Raw genomic sequence first — 18,559 nt, forward strand, 5'->3', positions numbered from 1 at the left:
ACAAAACCTGCAACATCCATACACAACCTGCAACATCCATACACAACCTGCAGCACCAACAAAACCTGCATTACCAACACAGCCTGCAACATCCATACACAACCTCCAGCACCAACACAACCTCCAACACAACCTGCAACGCCAACACAACCTGCAACATCCATACACAACCTGCAACACAACCTGCAACACCAACACAACCTGCAACATCCATACACAACCTGCAACATCCATACACAACCTGCAACACAACCTGCAACACCAACACAACCTGCAACATTCATACACAACCTCCAATACAACCTGCAACACCAACACAACCTCCAACATCCATACACATCCTCCAACACAACCTGCCACACCAACAAAACCTGCAACATCCATACACAACCTGCAACATCCATACACAACCTGCAACATCCATACACAACCTGCATTACCAACACAGCCTGCAACATCCATACACAACCTCCAGCACCAACAAAACCTGAATTACCAACACAGCCTGCAACATCCATACACAACCTCCAGCACCAACACAACCTCCAACACAACCTGCAACACCAACACAACCTGCAACATCCATACACAACCTGTAACATCCATACACAACCTGCAACACCAACACAACCTGCATTACCAACACAGCCTGCAACATCCATACACAACCTCCAGCACCAACACAACCTGCATTACCAACACAGCCTGCAACATCCATACACAACCTCCAGCACCAACACAACCTCCAACACAACATGCAACACCAACACAACCTCCAACATCCATACACAACCACCAACACAATCTGCAACACCACCACAACCTCCAACATCCATACACAACCTCCAACACAACCTGCAACACCAACACAACCTCCAACATCCATACACAACCTCCAACACAATCTGAAACACCAACACAACCTGCAACATCCATACACAACCTCCAACACAACCTGCAACACCAACACAACCTGCAACATCCATACACAACCTCCAAAATCCATACACAACCTCCAAAATCCATACACAACCTCCAACACAACACAACCTGCAACATCCATACACAACCTCCAACACAACCTGCAACACCAACACAACCTCCAACATCCATACACAACCTCCAACACAATCTGAAACACCAACACAACCTGCAACATCCATACACAACCTGCAACATCCATACACAACCTCCAACATCCATACACAACCTCCAACATCCATACACAACCTCCAACACAACCTGCAACATCCATACACAACCTGCAACATCCATACACAACCTGCAACATCCATACACAACCTGCAACACCAACACAACCTGCATTACCAACACAACCTGCAACATCCATACACAACCTCCAGCACCAACAAAACCTGCATTACCAACACAGCCTGCAACATCCATACACAACCTCCAGCACCAACACAACCTCCAACACAACCTGCAACGCCAACACAACCTGCAACATCCATACACAACCTCCAACATCCATACACAACCTCCAACATCCATACACAACCTCCAACACAACCTGCAACATCCATACACAACCTGCAACACCAACACAACCTGCAACATCCATACACAACCTGCAACATCCATACACAACCTGCAACATCCATACACAACCTCCAGCACCAACAAAACCTGCATTACCAACACAGCCTGCAACATCCATACACAACCTGCAACACCAACAAAACCTGCAACATCCATACACAACCTGCAACATCCATACACAACCTGCAACACCAACACAACCTGCATTACCAACACAGCCTGCAACATCCATACACAACCTCCAGCATCAACACAACCTGCATTACCAACACAGCCTGCAACATCCATACACAACCTCCAACACAACCTGCAACACCAACACAACCTCCAACATCCATACACAACCTCCAACACAACCTGCAACACCAACACAACCTGCAACTCCAACACAACCTGCAACATCCATACACAACCTCCAACACAACCTGCAACATCCATACACAACCTGCAACACCAACACAACCTCCAACATCCATACACAACCTGCAACACCAACACAACCTGCAACATCCATACACAACCTCCAATACAACCTGCAACACCAACACAACCTCCAACATCCATACACAACCTCCAACACAACCTGCAACACCAAAAAAACCTGCAACATCCATACACAACCTGTAACATCCATACACAACCTGCAACACCAACACAACCTGCAACACCAACACAACCTGCAACACCAACACAACCTGCAACACCAAGACAACCTGCATTACCAACACAACCTGCATCATCCATACACAACCTCCAGCACCAACAAAACCTGCATTACCAACACAGCCTGCAACATCCATACACAACCTCCAGCACCAACACAACCTCCAACACAACCTGCAACACCAACACAACCTGCAACATCCATACACAACCTGTAACATCCATACACAACCTGTAACATCCATACACAACCTGCATTACCAACACAGCCTGCAACATCCATACACAACCTCCAGCACCAACACAACCTGCATTACCAACACAGCCTGCAACATCCATACACAACCTCCAGCACCAACACAACCTCCAACACAACATGCAACACCAACACAACCTCCAACATCCATACACAACCTCCAACACAATCTGCAACACCAACACAACCTCCAACATCCATACACAACCTCCAACACAACCTGCAACATCCATACACAACCTGCAACACCAACACAACCTGCATTACCAACACAACCTGCATTACCAACACAACCTGCAACATCCATACACAACCTCCAGCACCAACAAAACCTGCATTACCAACACAGCCTGCAACATCCATACACAACCTCCAGCACCAACACAACCTCCAACACAACCTGCAACACAACCTGCAACACCAACACAACCTCCAACATCCATACACAACCTCCAACACAACCTGCAACACCAACTCAACCTCCAACATCCATACACAACCTCCAACACAACCTGCAACACCAACACAACCTCCAACATCCATACACAACCTCTAACACAATCTGCAACACCAACACAACCTGCAACATCCATACACAAACTGCAAGACCAATACAACCTGCAACACCAACACAACCGCCAACACAACCTGCATTACCAACACAGCCTGCAACATCCATACACAACCTGCAACACAATCTGCAACACCAACACAACCTGCAACATCCATACACAACCTGCAGCACCAACACAACCTCCAACACAACCTCCAACATCATACACAACCTCCAACACAATCTGCAACACCAACATAACCTGCAACACCAACACAACCTGCAACATCCATACACAAACTGCAAGACCAATACAACCTGCAACACCAACACAACCTGCAACATTCATACACAACCTCCAACACAATCTGCAACACCAACACAACCTGCAACATCCATACACAACCTGCAGCACCAACACAACCTCCAACATCCATACACAACCTCCAACACAATCTGCAACACCAACACAACCTGCAACATCCATACACAAACTGCAAGACCAATACAACCTGCAACACCAACACAACCGCCAACACAACCTGCATTACCAACACAGCCTGCAACATCCATACACAACCTGCAACACAATCTGCAACACCAACACAACCTGCAACTCCAACACAACCTGCAACATCCATACACAACCTGCAGCACCAACACAACCTCCAACACAACCTCCAACATCATACACAACCTCCAACACAATCTGCAACACCAACTCAACCTCCAACATCCATACACAACCTCCAACACAACCTGCAACATCCATACACAACCTGCAACATCCATACACAACCTGCAACATCCATACACAACCTCCAACACCAACACAACCTGCAACATCCATATATAACCTCCAACACAACCTGCAACATCCATACACAACCTGCAACATCAACACAACCTGCAACATCAACACAACCTGCAACATCAACACAACCTGCAACACCAACACAACCTGCAACACCAACACAACCTGCAACATCCAAACAAAACCTGCAACATTCATACACAACCTCCAACACAACCTGCAACACCAACACAACCTCCAACACAACCTCCAACACCAACACAACCTGCAACATCCATATACAACCTCCAACACAACCTGCAACACCAACACAACCTGCAACATCCATACACAACCTGCAACACCAACACAACCTGCAACATCAACACAACCTCCAACACCCATACACAACCTCCAACACAACCTCCAGCACCAACACAACCTTCAACACTACCTGCAACACCAACAAAACCTGCAACATCCATACACAACCTGCAACATCCATACACAACCTGCAGCACCAACAAAACCTGCATTACCAACACAGCCTGCAACATCCATACACAACCTCCAGCACCAACACAACCTCCAACACAACCTGCAACGCCAACACAACCTGCAACATCCATACACAACCTGCAACATCCATACACAACCTGCAACATCCATACACAACCTGCAACATCCATACACAACCTCCAACACCAACACAACCTGCAACATTCATACACAACCTCCAATACAACCTGCAACACCAACACAACCTCCAACATCCATACACATCCTCCAACACAACCTGCCACACCAACAAAACCTGCAACATCCATACACAACCTGCAACATCCATACACAACCTGCATTACCAACACAACCTGCATTACCAACACAACCTGCATTACCAACACAGCCTGCAACATCCATACACAACCTCCAGCACCAACAAAACCTGCATTACCAACACAGCCTGCAACATCCATACACAACCTCCAGCACCAACACAACCTCCAACACAACCTGCAACACCAACACAACCTGCAACATCCATACACAACCTGTAACATCCAAACACAACCTGCAACACCAACACAACCTGCATTACCAACACAGCCTGCAACATCCATACACAACCTCCAGCACCAACACAACCTGCATTACCAACACAGCCTGCAACATCCATACACAACCTCCAGCACCAACACAACCTCCAACACAACATGCAACACCAACACAACCTCCAACATCCATACACAACCACCAACACAATCTGCAACACCAACACAACCTCCAACATCCATACACAACCTCCAACACAACCTGCAACACCAACACAACCTCCAACATCCATACACAACCTCCAACACAATCTAAAACACCAACACAACCTGCAACATCCATACACAACCTCCAACACAACCTGCAACACCAACACAACCTGCAACATCCATACACAACCTGCAACATCCATACACAACCTCCAAAATCCATACACAACCTCCAACACAACACAACCTGCAACATCCATACACAACCTCCAATACAACCTGCAACACCAACACAACCTCCAATACAACCTGCAACACCAACACAACCTCCAACATCCATACACAACCTCCAACACAACCTGCAACACCAACAAAACCTGCAACATCCATACACAACCTGCAACATCCATACACAACCTGCAGCACCAACAAAACCTGCATTACCAACACAGCCTGCAACATCCATACACAACCTCCAGCACCAACACAACCTCCAACACAACCTGCAACGCCAACACAACCTCCAACATCCATACACAACCTCCAACACAACCTCCAACATCCATACACAACCTCCAACACAACCTCCAACATCCATACACAACCTCCAACATCCATACACAACCTCCAACACAACCTCCAGATCCAACACAACCTCCAACACTACCTGCAACACCAACACAACCTGCAACATCCATACACAACCTGCAACACCAACACAACCTCCAACACCAACACAACCTGCAACATCCAAACACAACCTGCAACATTCATACACAACCTGCAACACCAACACAACCTCCAACATCCATACACAACCTCCAATACAACCTGCAACACCAACACAACCTCCAACATCCATACACAACCTCCAACACAACCTGCAACACCAACAAAACCTGCAACATCCATACACAACCTGTAACATCCATACACAACCTGCAACACCAACACAACCTGCATTACCAACACAACCTGCATTACCAACACAACCTGCAACATCCATACACAACCTCCAGCACCAACAAAACCTGCATTACCAACACAGCCTGCAACATCCATACACAACCTCCAGCACCAACACAACCTACAACGCCAACACAACCTCCAACATCCATACACAACCTCCAACACAACCTGCAACACCAACACAACCTCCAACATCCATACACAACCTCCAACATCCATACACAACCTCCAACACAACCTCCAGCACCAACACAACCTCCAACACTACCTGCAACACCAACACAACCTGCAACATCCATATATAACCTCCAACACAACCTGCAACATCCATACACAACCTGCAACATCAACACAACCTGCAACACCAACACAACCTGCAACACCAACACAACCTGCAACACCAACACAACCTGCAACACCAACACAACCTGCAACACCAACACAACCTGAAACACCAACACAACCTCCAACATCCAAACAAAACCTGCAACATTCATACACAACCTCCAACACAACCTGCAACACCAACACAACCTCCAACACCAACACAACCTGCAACATCCATATACAACCTCCAACACAACCTGCAACACCAACACAACCTGCAACATCCATACACAACCTGCAACACCAACACAACCTCCAACACAACCTGCAACATCAACACAACCTCCAACACTCATACACAACCTCCAACACAACCTCCAGCACCAACACAACCTTCAACACTACCTGCAACACCAACAAAACCTGCAACATCCATACACAACCTGCAACATCCATACACAACCTGCAGCACCAACAAAACCTGCATTACCAACACAGCCTGCAACATCCATACACAACCTCCAGCACCAACACAACCTCCAACACAACCTGCAACATCCATACACAACCTGCAGCACAACCTGCAACACCAACACAACCTGCAACATCCATACACAACCTGCAACACAACCTGCAACATTCATACACAACCTCCAATACAACCTGCAACACCAACACAACCTCCAACATCCATACACATCCTCCAACACAACCTGCCACACCAACAAAACCTGCAACATCCATACACAACCTGCAACATCCATACACAACCTGCAACATCCATACACAACCTGCAACATCCATACACAACCTGCATTACCAACACAGCCTGCAACATCCATACACAACCTCCAGCACCAACAAAACCTGAATTACCAACACAGCCTGCAACATCCATACACAACCTCCAGCACCAACACAACCTCCAACACAACCTGCAACACCAACACAACCTGCAACATCCATACACAACCTGTAACATCCATACACAACCTGCAACACCAACACAACCTGCATTACCAACACAGCCTGCAACATCCATACACAACCTCCAGCACCAACACAACCTGCATTACCAACACAGCCTGCAACATCCATACACAACCTCCAGCACCAACACAACCTCCAACACAACATGCAACACCAACACAACCTCCAACATCCATACACAACCACCAACACAATCTGCAACACCAACACAACCTCCAACATCCATACACAACCTCCAACACAACCTGCAACACCAACACAACCTCCAACATCCATACACAACCTCCAACACAATCTGAAACACCAACACAACCTGCAACATCCATACACAACCTCCAACACAACCTGCAACACCAACACAACCTGCAACATCCATACACAACCTCCAATACAACCTGCAACACCAACACAACCTCCAACATCCATACACAACCTCCAACACAACCTGCAACACCAACAAAACCTGCAACATCCATACACAACCTCCAATACAACCTGCAACACCAACACAACCTCCAACATCCATACACAACCTCCAACACAACCTGCAACACCAACAAAACCTGCAACATCCATACACAACCTGCAACATCCATACACAACCTGCAGCACCAACAAAACCTGCATTACCAACACAGCCTGCAACATCCATACACAACCTCCAGCACCAACACAACCTCCAGCACCAACACAACCTCCAACACAACCTCCAACATCCATACACAACCTCCAACATCCATACACAACCTCCAACACAACCTCCAACATCCATACACAACCTCCAACATCCATACACAACCTCCAACACAACCTGCAACACCAACACAACCTCCAACATCCATACACAACCTCTAACACAATCTGCAACACCAACACAACCTGCAACATCCATACACAAACTGCAAGACCAATACAACCTGCAACACCAACACAACCGCCAACACAACCTGCATTACCAACACAGCCTGCAACATCCATACACAACCTGCAACACCAACACAACCTGCAACATCCATACACAACCTGCAGCACCAACACAACCTCCAACACAACCTCCAACATCATACACAACCTCCAACACAATCTGCAACACCAACATAACCTGCAACACCAACACAACCTGCAACATCCATACACAAACTGCAAGACCAATACAACCTGCAACACCAACACAACCTGCAACATTCATACACAACCTCCAACACAATCTGCAACACCAACACAACCTGCAACATCCATACACAACCTGCAGCACCAACACAACCTCCAACATCCATACACAACCTCCAACACAATCTGCAACACCAACACAACCTGCAACATCCATACACAAACTGCAAGACCAATACAACCTGCAACACCAACACAACCGCCAACACAACCTGCATTACCAACACAGCCTGCAACATCCATACACAACCTGCAACACAATCTGCAACACCAACACAACCTGCAACTCCAACACAACCTGCAACATCCATACACAACCTGCAGCACCAACACAACCTCCAACACAACCTCCAACATCATACACAACCTCCAACACAATCTGCAACACCAACTCAACCTCCAACATCCATACACAACCTCCAACACAACCTGCAACATCCATACACAACCTGCAACATCCATACACAACCTGCAACATCCATACACAACCTGCAACATCCATACACAACCTGCAACATCCATATATAACCTCCAACACAACCTGCAACATCCATACACAACCTGCAACATCAACACAACCTGCAACATCAACACAACCTGCAACATCAACACAACCTGCAACACCAACACAACCTGCAACACCAACACAACCTGCAACATCCAAACAAAACCTGCAACATTCATACACAACCTCCAACACAACCTGCAACACCAACACAACCTCCAACACAACCTCCAACACCAACACAACCTGCAACATCCATATACAACCTCCAACACAACCTGCAACACCAACACAACCTGCAACATCCATACACAACCTCCAATACAACCTGCAACACCAACACAACCTCCAACATCCATACACAACCTCCAACACAACCTGCAACACCAACAAAACCTGCAACATCCATACACAACCTGCAACATCCATACACAACCTGCAGCACCAACAAAACCTGCATTACCAACACAGCCTGCAACATCCATACACAACCTCCAGCACCAACACAACCTCCAGCACCAACACAACCTCCAACACAACCTCCAACATCCATACACAACCTCCAACATCCATACACAACCTCCAACACAACCTCCAACATCCATACACAACCTCCAACATCCATACACAACCTCCAACACAACCTGCAACACCAACACAACCTCCAACATCCATACACAACCTCTAACACAATCTGCAACACCAACACAACCTGCAACATCCATACACAAACTGCAAGACCAATACAACCTGCAACACCAACACAACCGCCAACACAACCTGCATTACCAACACAGCCTGCAACATCCATACACAACCTGCAACACCAACACAACCTGCAACATCCATACACAACCTGCAGCACCAACACAACCTCCAACACAACCTCCAACATCATACACAACCTCCAACACAATCTGCAACACCAACATAACCTGCAACACCAACACAACCTGCAACATCCATACACAAACTGCAAGACCAATACAACCTGCAACACCAACACAACCTGCAACATTCATACACAACCTCCAACACAATCTGCAACACCAACACAACCTGCAACATCCATACACAACCTGCAGCACCAACACAACCTCCAACATCCATACACAACCTCCAACACAATCTGCAACACCAACACAACCTGCAACATCCATACACAAACTGCAAGACCAATACAACCTGCAACACCAACACAACCGCCAACACAACCTGCATTACCAACACAGCCTGCAACATCCATACACAACCTGCAACACAATCTGCAACACCAACACAACCTGCAACTCCAACACAACCTGCAACATCCATACACAACCTGCAGCACCAACACAACCTCCAACACAACCTCCAACATCATACACAACCTCCAACACAATCTGCAACACCAACTCAACCTCCAACATCCATACACAACCTCCAACACAACCTGCAACATCCATACACAACCTGCAACATCCATACACAACCTGCAACATCCATACACAACCTGCAACATCCATACACAACCTGCAACATCCATATATAACCTCCAACACAACCTGCAACATCCATACACAACCTGCAACATCAACACAACCTGCAACATCAACACAACCTGCAACATCAACACAACCTGCAACACCAACACAACCTGCAACACCAACACAACCTGCAACATCCAAACAAAACCTGCAACATTCATACACAACCTCCAACACAACCTGCAACACCAACACAACCTCCAACACAACCTCCAACACCAACACAACCTGCAACATCCATATACAACCTCCAACACAACCTGCAACACCAACACAACCTGCAACATCCATACACAACCTGCAACACCAACACAACCTGCAACATCAACACAACCTCCAACACCCATACACAACCTCCAACACAACCTCCAGCACCAACACAACCTTCAACACTACCTGCAACACCAACAAAACCTGCAACATCCATACACAACCTGCAACATCCATACACAACCTGCAGCACCAACAAAACCTGCATTACCAACACAGCCTGCAACATCCATACACAACCTCCAGCACCAACACAACCTCCAACACAACCTGCAACGCCAACACAACCTGCAACATCCATACACAACCTGCAACATCCATACACAACCTGCAACACCAACACAACCTGCAACATTCATACACAACCTCCAATACAACCTGCAACACCAACACAACCTCCAACATCCATACACATCCTCCAACACAACCTGCCACACCAACAAAACCTGCAACATCCATACACAACCTGCAACATCCATACACAACCTGCATTACCAACACAACCTGCATTACCAACACAACCTGCATTACCAACACAACCTGCATTACCAACACAGCCTGCAACATCCATACACAACCTCCAGCACCAACAAAACCTGCATTACCAACACAGCCTGCAACATCCATACACAACCTCCAGCACCAACACAACCTCCAACACAACCTGCAACACCAACACAACCTGCAACATCCATACACAACCTGTAACATCCACACACAACCTGCAACACCAACACAACCTGCATTACCAACACAGCCTGCAACATCCATACACAACCTCCAGCACCAACACAACCTGCATTACCAACACAGCCTGCAACATCCATACAGCACCTCCAGCACCAACACAACCTCCAACACAACATGCAACACCAACACAACCTCCAACATCCATACACAACCACCAACACAATCTGCAACACCAACACAACCTCCAACATCCATACACAACCTCCAACACAACCTGCAACACCAACACAACCTCCAACATCCATACACAACCTCCAACACAATCTAAAACACCAACACAACCTGCAACATCCATACACAACCTGCAACATCCATACACAACCTCCAAAATCCATACACAACCTCCAACACAACACAACCTGCAACATCCATACACAACCTCCAATACAACCTGCAACACCAACACAACCTCCAATACAACCTGCAACACCAACACAACCTCCAACATCCATACACAACCTCCAACACAACCTGCAACACCAACAAAACCTGCAACATCCATACACAACCTGCAACATCCATACACAACCTGCAGCACCAACAAAACCTGCATTACCAACACAGCCTGCAACATCCATACACAACCTCCAGCACCAACACAACCTCCAACACAACCTGCAACGCCAACACAACCTCCAACATCCATACACAACCTCCAACACAACCTCCAACATCCATACACAACCTCCAACACAACCTCCAACATCCATACACAACCTCCAACATCCATACACAACCTCCAACATCCATACACAACCTCCAACATCCATACACAACCTCCAACACAACCTCCAGATCCAACACAACCTCCAACACTACCTGCAACACCAACACAACCTGCAACATCCATACACAACCTGCAACACCAACACAACCTCCAACACCAACACAACCTGCAACATCCAAACACAACCTGCAACATTCATACACAACCTGCAACACCAACACAACCTCCAACATCCATACACAACCTCCAATACAACCTGCAACACCAACACAACCTCCAACATCCATACACAACCTCCAACACAACCTGCAACACCAACAAAACCTGCAACATCCATACACAACCTGTAACATCCATACACAACCTGCAACACCAACACAACCTGCATTACCAACACAACCTGCATTACCAACACAACCTGCATTACCAACACAACCTGCATTACCAACACAACCTGCAACATCCATACACAACCTCCAGCACCAACAAAACCTGCATTACCAACACAGCCTGCAACATCCATACACAACCTCCAGCACCAACACAACCTACAACGCCAACACAACCTCCAACATCCATACACAACCTCCAACACAACCTGCAACACCAACACAACCTCCAACATCCATACACAACCTCCAACATCCATACACAACCTCCAACACAACCTCCAGCACCAACACAACCTCCAACACTACCTGCAACACCAACACAACCTGCAACATCCATATATAACCTCCAACACAACCTGCAACATCCATACACAACCTGCAACATCAACACAACCTGCAACACCAACACAACCTGCAACACCAACACAACCTGCAACACCAACACAACCTGCAACACCAACACAACCTGAAACACCAACACAACCTCCAACATCCAAACAAAACCTGCAACATTCATACACAACCTCCAACACAACCTGCAACACCAACACAACCTCCAACACCAACACAACCTGCAACATCCATATACAACCTCCAACACAACCTGCAACACCAACACAACCTGCAACATCCATACACAACCTGCAACACCAACACAACCTCCAACACAACCTGCAACATCAACACAACCTCCAACACTCATACACAACCTCCAACACAACCTCCAGCACCAACACAACCTTCAACACTACCTGCAACACCAACAAAACCTGCAACATCCATACACAACCTGCAACATCCATACACAACCTGCAGCACCAACAAAACCTGCATTACCAACACAGCCTGCAACATCCATACACAACCTCCAGCACCAACACAACCTCCAACACAACCTGCAACGCCAACACAACCTGCAACATCCATACACAACCTGCAGCACAACCTGCAACACCAACACAACCTGCAACATCCATACACAACCTGCAACACAACCTGCAACATTCATACACAACCTCCAATACAACCTGCAACACCAACACAACCTCCAACATCCATACACATCCTCCAACACAACCTGCCACACCAACAAAACCTGCAACATCCATACACAACCTGCAACATCCATACACAACCTGCAACATCCATACACAACCTGCAACATCCATACACAACCTGCATTACCAACACAGCCTGCAACATCCATACACAACCTCCAGCACCAACAAAACCTGAATTACCAACACAGCCTGCAACATCCATACACAACCTCCAGCACCAACACAACCTCCAACACAACCTGCAACACCAACACAACCTGCAACATCCATACACAACCTGTAACATCCATACACAACCTGCAACACCAACACAACCTGCATTACCAACACAGCCTGCAACATCCATACACAACCTCCAGCACCAACACAACCTGCATTACCAACACAGCCTGCAACATCCATACACAACCTCCAGCACCAACACAACCTCCAACACAACATGCAACACCAACACAACCTCCAACATCCATACACAACCACCAACACAATCTGCAACACCAACACAACCTCCAACATCCATACACAACCTCCAACACAACCTGCAACACCAACACAACCTCCAACATCCATACACAACCTCCAACACAATCTGAAACACCAACACAACCTGCAACATCCATACACAACCTCCAACACAACCTGCAACACCAACACAACCTGCAACATCCATACACAACCTGCAACATCCATACACAACCTGCAACATCCATACACAACCTCCAACACAACCTGCAACACCATCACAACCTCCAACATCCATACACAACCTCCAACACAACCTGCAACATCCATACTCAACCTGCAACATCCATACTCAACCTGCAACATCCATACAAAACCTGCAACATCCATACACAACCTCCAATACAACCTGCAACACCAACACAACCTGCAACATCCATACACAACCTGCAACACCAACACAACCTCCAACACCAACACAACCTGCAACATCCAAACACAACCTGCAACATCCATACACAACCTGCAACACCAACACAACCTCCAACATCCATACACAACCTCCAATACAACCTGCAACACCAACACAACCTCCAACATCCATACACAACCTCCAACACAACCTGCAACACCAACAAAACCTGCAACATCCATACACAACCTGTAACATCCATACACAACCTGCAACACCAACACAACCTGCATTACCAACACAACCTGCATTACCAACACAACCTGCATTACCAACACAACCTGCATTACCAACACAACCTGCAACATCCATACACAACCTCCAGCACCAACAAAACCTGCATTACCAACACAGCCTGCAACATCCATACACAACCTCCAGCACCAACACAACCTACAACGCCAACACAACCTCCAACATCCATACACAACCTCCAACACAACCTGCAACACCAACACAACCTCCAACATCCATACACAACCTCCAACATCCATACACAACCTCCAACACAACCTCCAGCACCAACACAACCTCCAACACTACCTGCAACACCAACACAACCTGCAACATCCATATATAACCTCCAACACAACCTGCAACATCCATACACAACCTGCAACATCAACACAACCTGCAACACCAACACAACCTGCAACACCAACACAACCTGCAACACCAACACAACCTGCAACACCAACACAACCTGAAACACCAACACAACCTCCAACATCCAAACAAAACCTGCAACATTCATACACAACCTCCAACACAACCTGCAACACCAACACAACCTCCAACACCAACACAACCTGCAACATCCATATACAACCTCCAACACAACCTGCAACACCAACACAACCTGCAACATCCATACACAACCTGCAACACCAACACAACCTCCAACACAACCTGCAACATCAACACAACCTCCAACACTCATACACAACCTCCAACACAACCTCCAGCACCAACACAACCTTCAACACTACCTGCAACACCAACAAAACCTGCAACATCCATACACAACCTGCAACATCCATACACAACCTGCAGCACCAACAAAACCTGCATTACCAACACAGCCTGCAACATCCATACACAACCTCCAGCACCAACACAACCTCCAACACAACCTGCAACGCCAACACAACCTGCAACATCCATACACAACCTGCAGCACAACCTGCAACACCAACACAACCTGCAACATCCATACACAACCTGCAACACAACCTGCAACATTCATACACAACCTCCAATACAACCTGCAACACCAACACAACCTCCAACATCCATACACATCCTCCAACACAACCTGCCACACCAACAAAACCTGCAACATCCATACACAACCTGCAACATCCATACACAACCTGCAACATCCATACACAACCTGCAACATCCATACACAACCTGCATTACCAACACAGCCTGCAACATCCATACACAACCTCCAGCACCAACAAAACCTGAATTACCAACACAGCCTGCAACATCCATACACAACCTCCAGCACCAACACAACCTCCAACACAACCTGCAACACCAACACAACCTGCAACATCCATACACAACCTGTAACATCCATACACAACCTGCAACACCAACACAACCTGCATTACCAACACAGCCTGCAACATCCATACACAACCTCCAGCACCAACACAACCTGCATTACCAACACAGCCTGCAACATCCATACACAACCTCCAGCACCAACACAACCTCCAACACAACATGCAACACCAACACAACCTCCAACATCCATACACAACCACCAACACAATCTGCAACACCAACACAACCTCCAACATCCATACACAACCTCCAACACAACCTGCAACACCAACACAACCTCCAACATCCATACACAACCTCCAACACAATCTGAAACACCAACACAACCTGCAACATCCATACACAACCTCCAACACAACCTGCAACACCAACACAACCTGCAACATCCATACACAACCTGCAACATCCATACACAACCTGCAACATCCATACACAACCTCCAACACAACCTGCAACACCATCACAACCTCCAACATCCATACACAACCTCCAACACAACCTGCAACATCCATACTCAACCTGCAACATCCATACTCAACCTGCAACATCCATACAAAACCTGCAACATCCATACACAACCTCCAATACAACCTGCAACACCAACACAACCTGCAACATCCATACACAACCTCCAATACAACCTCCAACACAACACAACCTCCAAAATCCATACACAACCTCCAACACAACACAACCTGCAACATCCATACACAACCTCCAATACAACCTGCAACACCAACACAACCTCCAACATCCATACACAACCTCCAACACAACCTGCAACACCAACAAAACCTGCAACATCCATACACAACCTGCAGCACCAACAAAACCTGCATTACCAACACAGCCTGCAACATCCATACACAACCTCCAGCACCAACACAACCTCCAACACAACCTGCAACGCCAACACAACCTCCAACATCCATACACAACCTCCAACACAACCTCCAACATCCATACACAACCTCCAACATCCATACACAACCTCCAACACAACCTCCAGATCCAACACAACCTCCAACACTACTTGCAACACCAACACAACCTGCGACATCCATACACAACCTGCAACACCAACACAACCTGCAACATCCATACACAACCTGCAACATCCATACACAACCTGCAACACAACCTGCAACACCAACACAACCTCCAACACCAACACAACCTGCAACATCCAAACACAACCTGCAACATCCATACACAACCTGCAACACCAACACAACCTCCAACATCCATACACAACCTCCAACATCCATACACAACCTCCAACATCCATACACAACCTCCAATACAACCTGCAACACCAACACAACCTCCAACATCCATACACAACCTCCAACACAACCTGCAACACCAACAAAACCTGCAACATCCATACACAACCTGTAACATCCATACACAACCTGCAACACCAACACAACCTGCATTACCAACACAGCCTGCAACATCCATACACAACCTCCAGCACCAACACAACCTGCAACGCCAACACAACCTCCAACATCCATACACAACCTCCAACACAACCTGCAACACCAACACAACCTCCAACATCCATACACAACCTCCAACATCCATACACAACCTCCAACACAACCTCCAGCACCAACACAACCTCCAACACTACCTGCAACACCAACACAACCTGCAACCTCCATACACAACCTGCAACACCAACACAACCTCCAACATCCATACACAACCTGCAACACAACCTGCAACACCAACACAACCTCCAACACCAACACAACCTGCAACATCCATACACAACCTCAAATACAACCTGCAACACCAACACAACCTCCAACACAACCTGCAACATCAACACAACCTCCAACACCCATACACAACCTCCAACACAACCTCCAGCACCAACACAACCTTCAACACTACCTGCAACACCAACAAAACCTGCAACATCCATACACAACCTGCAACATCCATACACAACCTGCAGCACCAAAAAAACCTGCATTACCAACACAGCCTGCAACATCCATACACAACCTCCAGCACCAACACAACCTCCAACACAACCTGCAACGCCAACACAACCTGCAACATCCATACACAACCTGCAACACAACCTGCAACACCAACACAATCTGCAACATCCATACACAACCTGCAACACAACTTGCAACACCAACACAACCTCCAACACCAACACAACCTGCAACATTCATACACAACCTCCAATACAACCTGCAACACCAACACAACCTCCAACATCCATACACAACCTGCAACATCCATAC

At 47.0% G+C, this 18,559-nt stretch overlaps 1 long non-coding RNA gene across 11 annotated transcripts in view; it reads right to left on the reverse strand.

Moving 5' to 3' along the window:
- Positions 1-14,365: 14,365 nt before the first annotated feature.
- LOC143482302 (uncharacterized) overlaps positions 14,366-18,559 on the reverse strand; it is a 42,435-nt gene continuing 38,241 nt past the window's right edge. For 8 of the 11 annotated variants that reach the window (XR_013122184.1, XR_013122188.1, XR_013122185.1 and 5 more), the window contains one exon: positions 16,667-16,898. This is a non-coding gene — a long non-coding RNA (uncharacterized LOC143482302). Of the gene's footprint in view, positions 14,597-16,666; positions 16,899-18,559 lie in introns of those variants that run through there. The other 3 variants (XR_013122186.1, XR_013122183.1, XR_013122189.1) reach the window with 3 other exon arrangements.

This window comes from Brachyhypopomus gauderio, chromosome 18 (assembly GCF_052324685.1).
Source record: "Brachyhypopomus gauderio isolate BG-103 chromosome 18, BGAUD_0.2, whole genome shotgun sequence".
Lineage (NCBI taxonomy): Eukaryota > Metazoa > Chordata > Actinopteri > Gymnotiformes > Hypopomidae > Brachyhypopomus > Brachyhypopomus gauderio.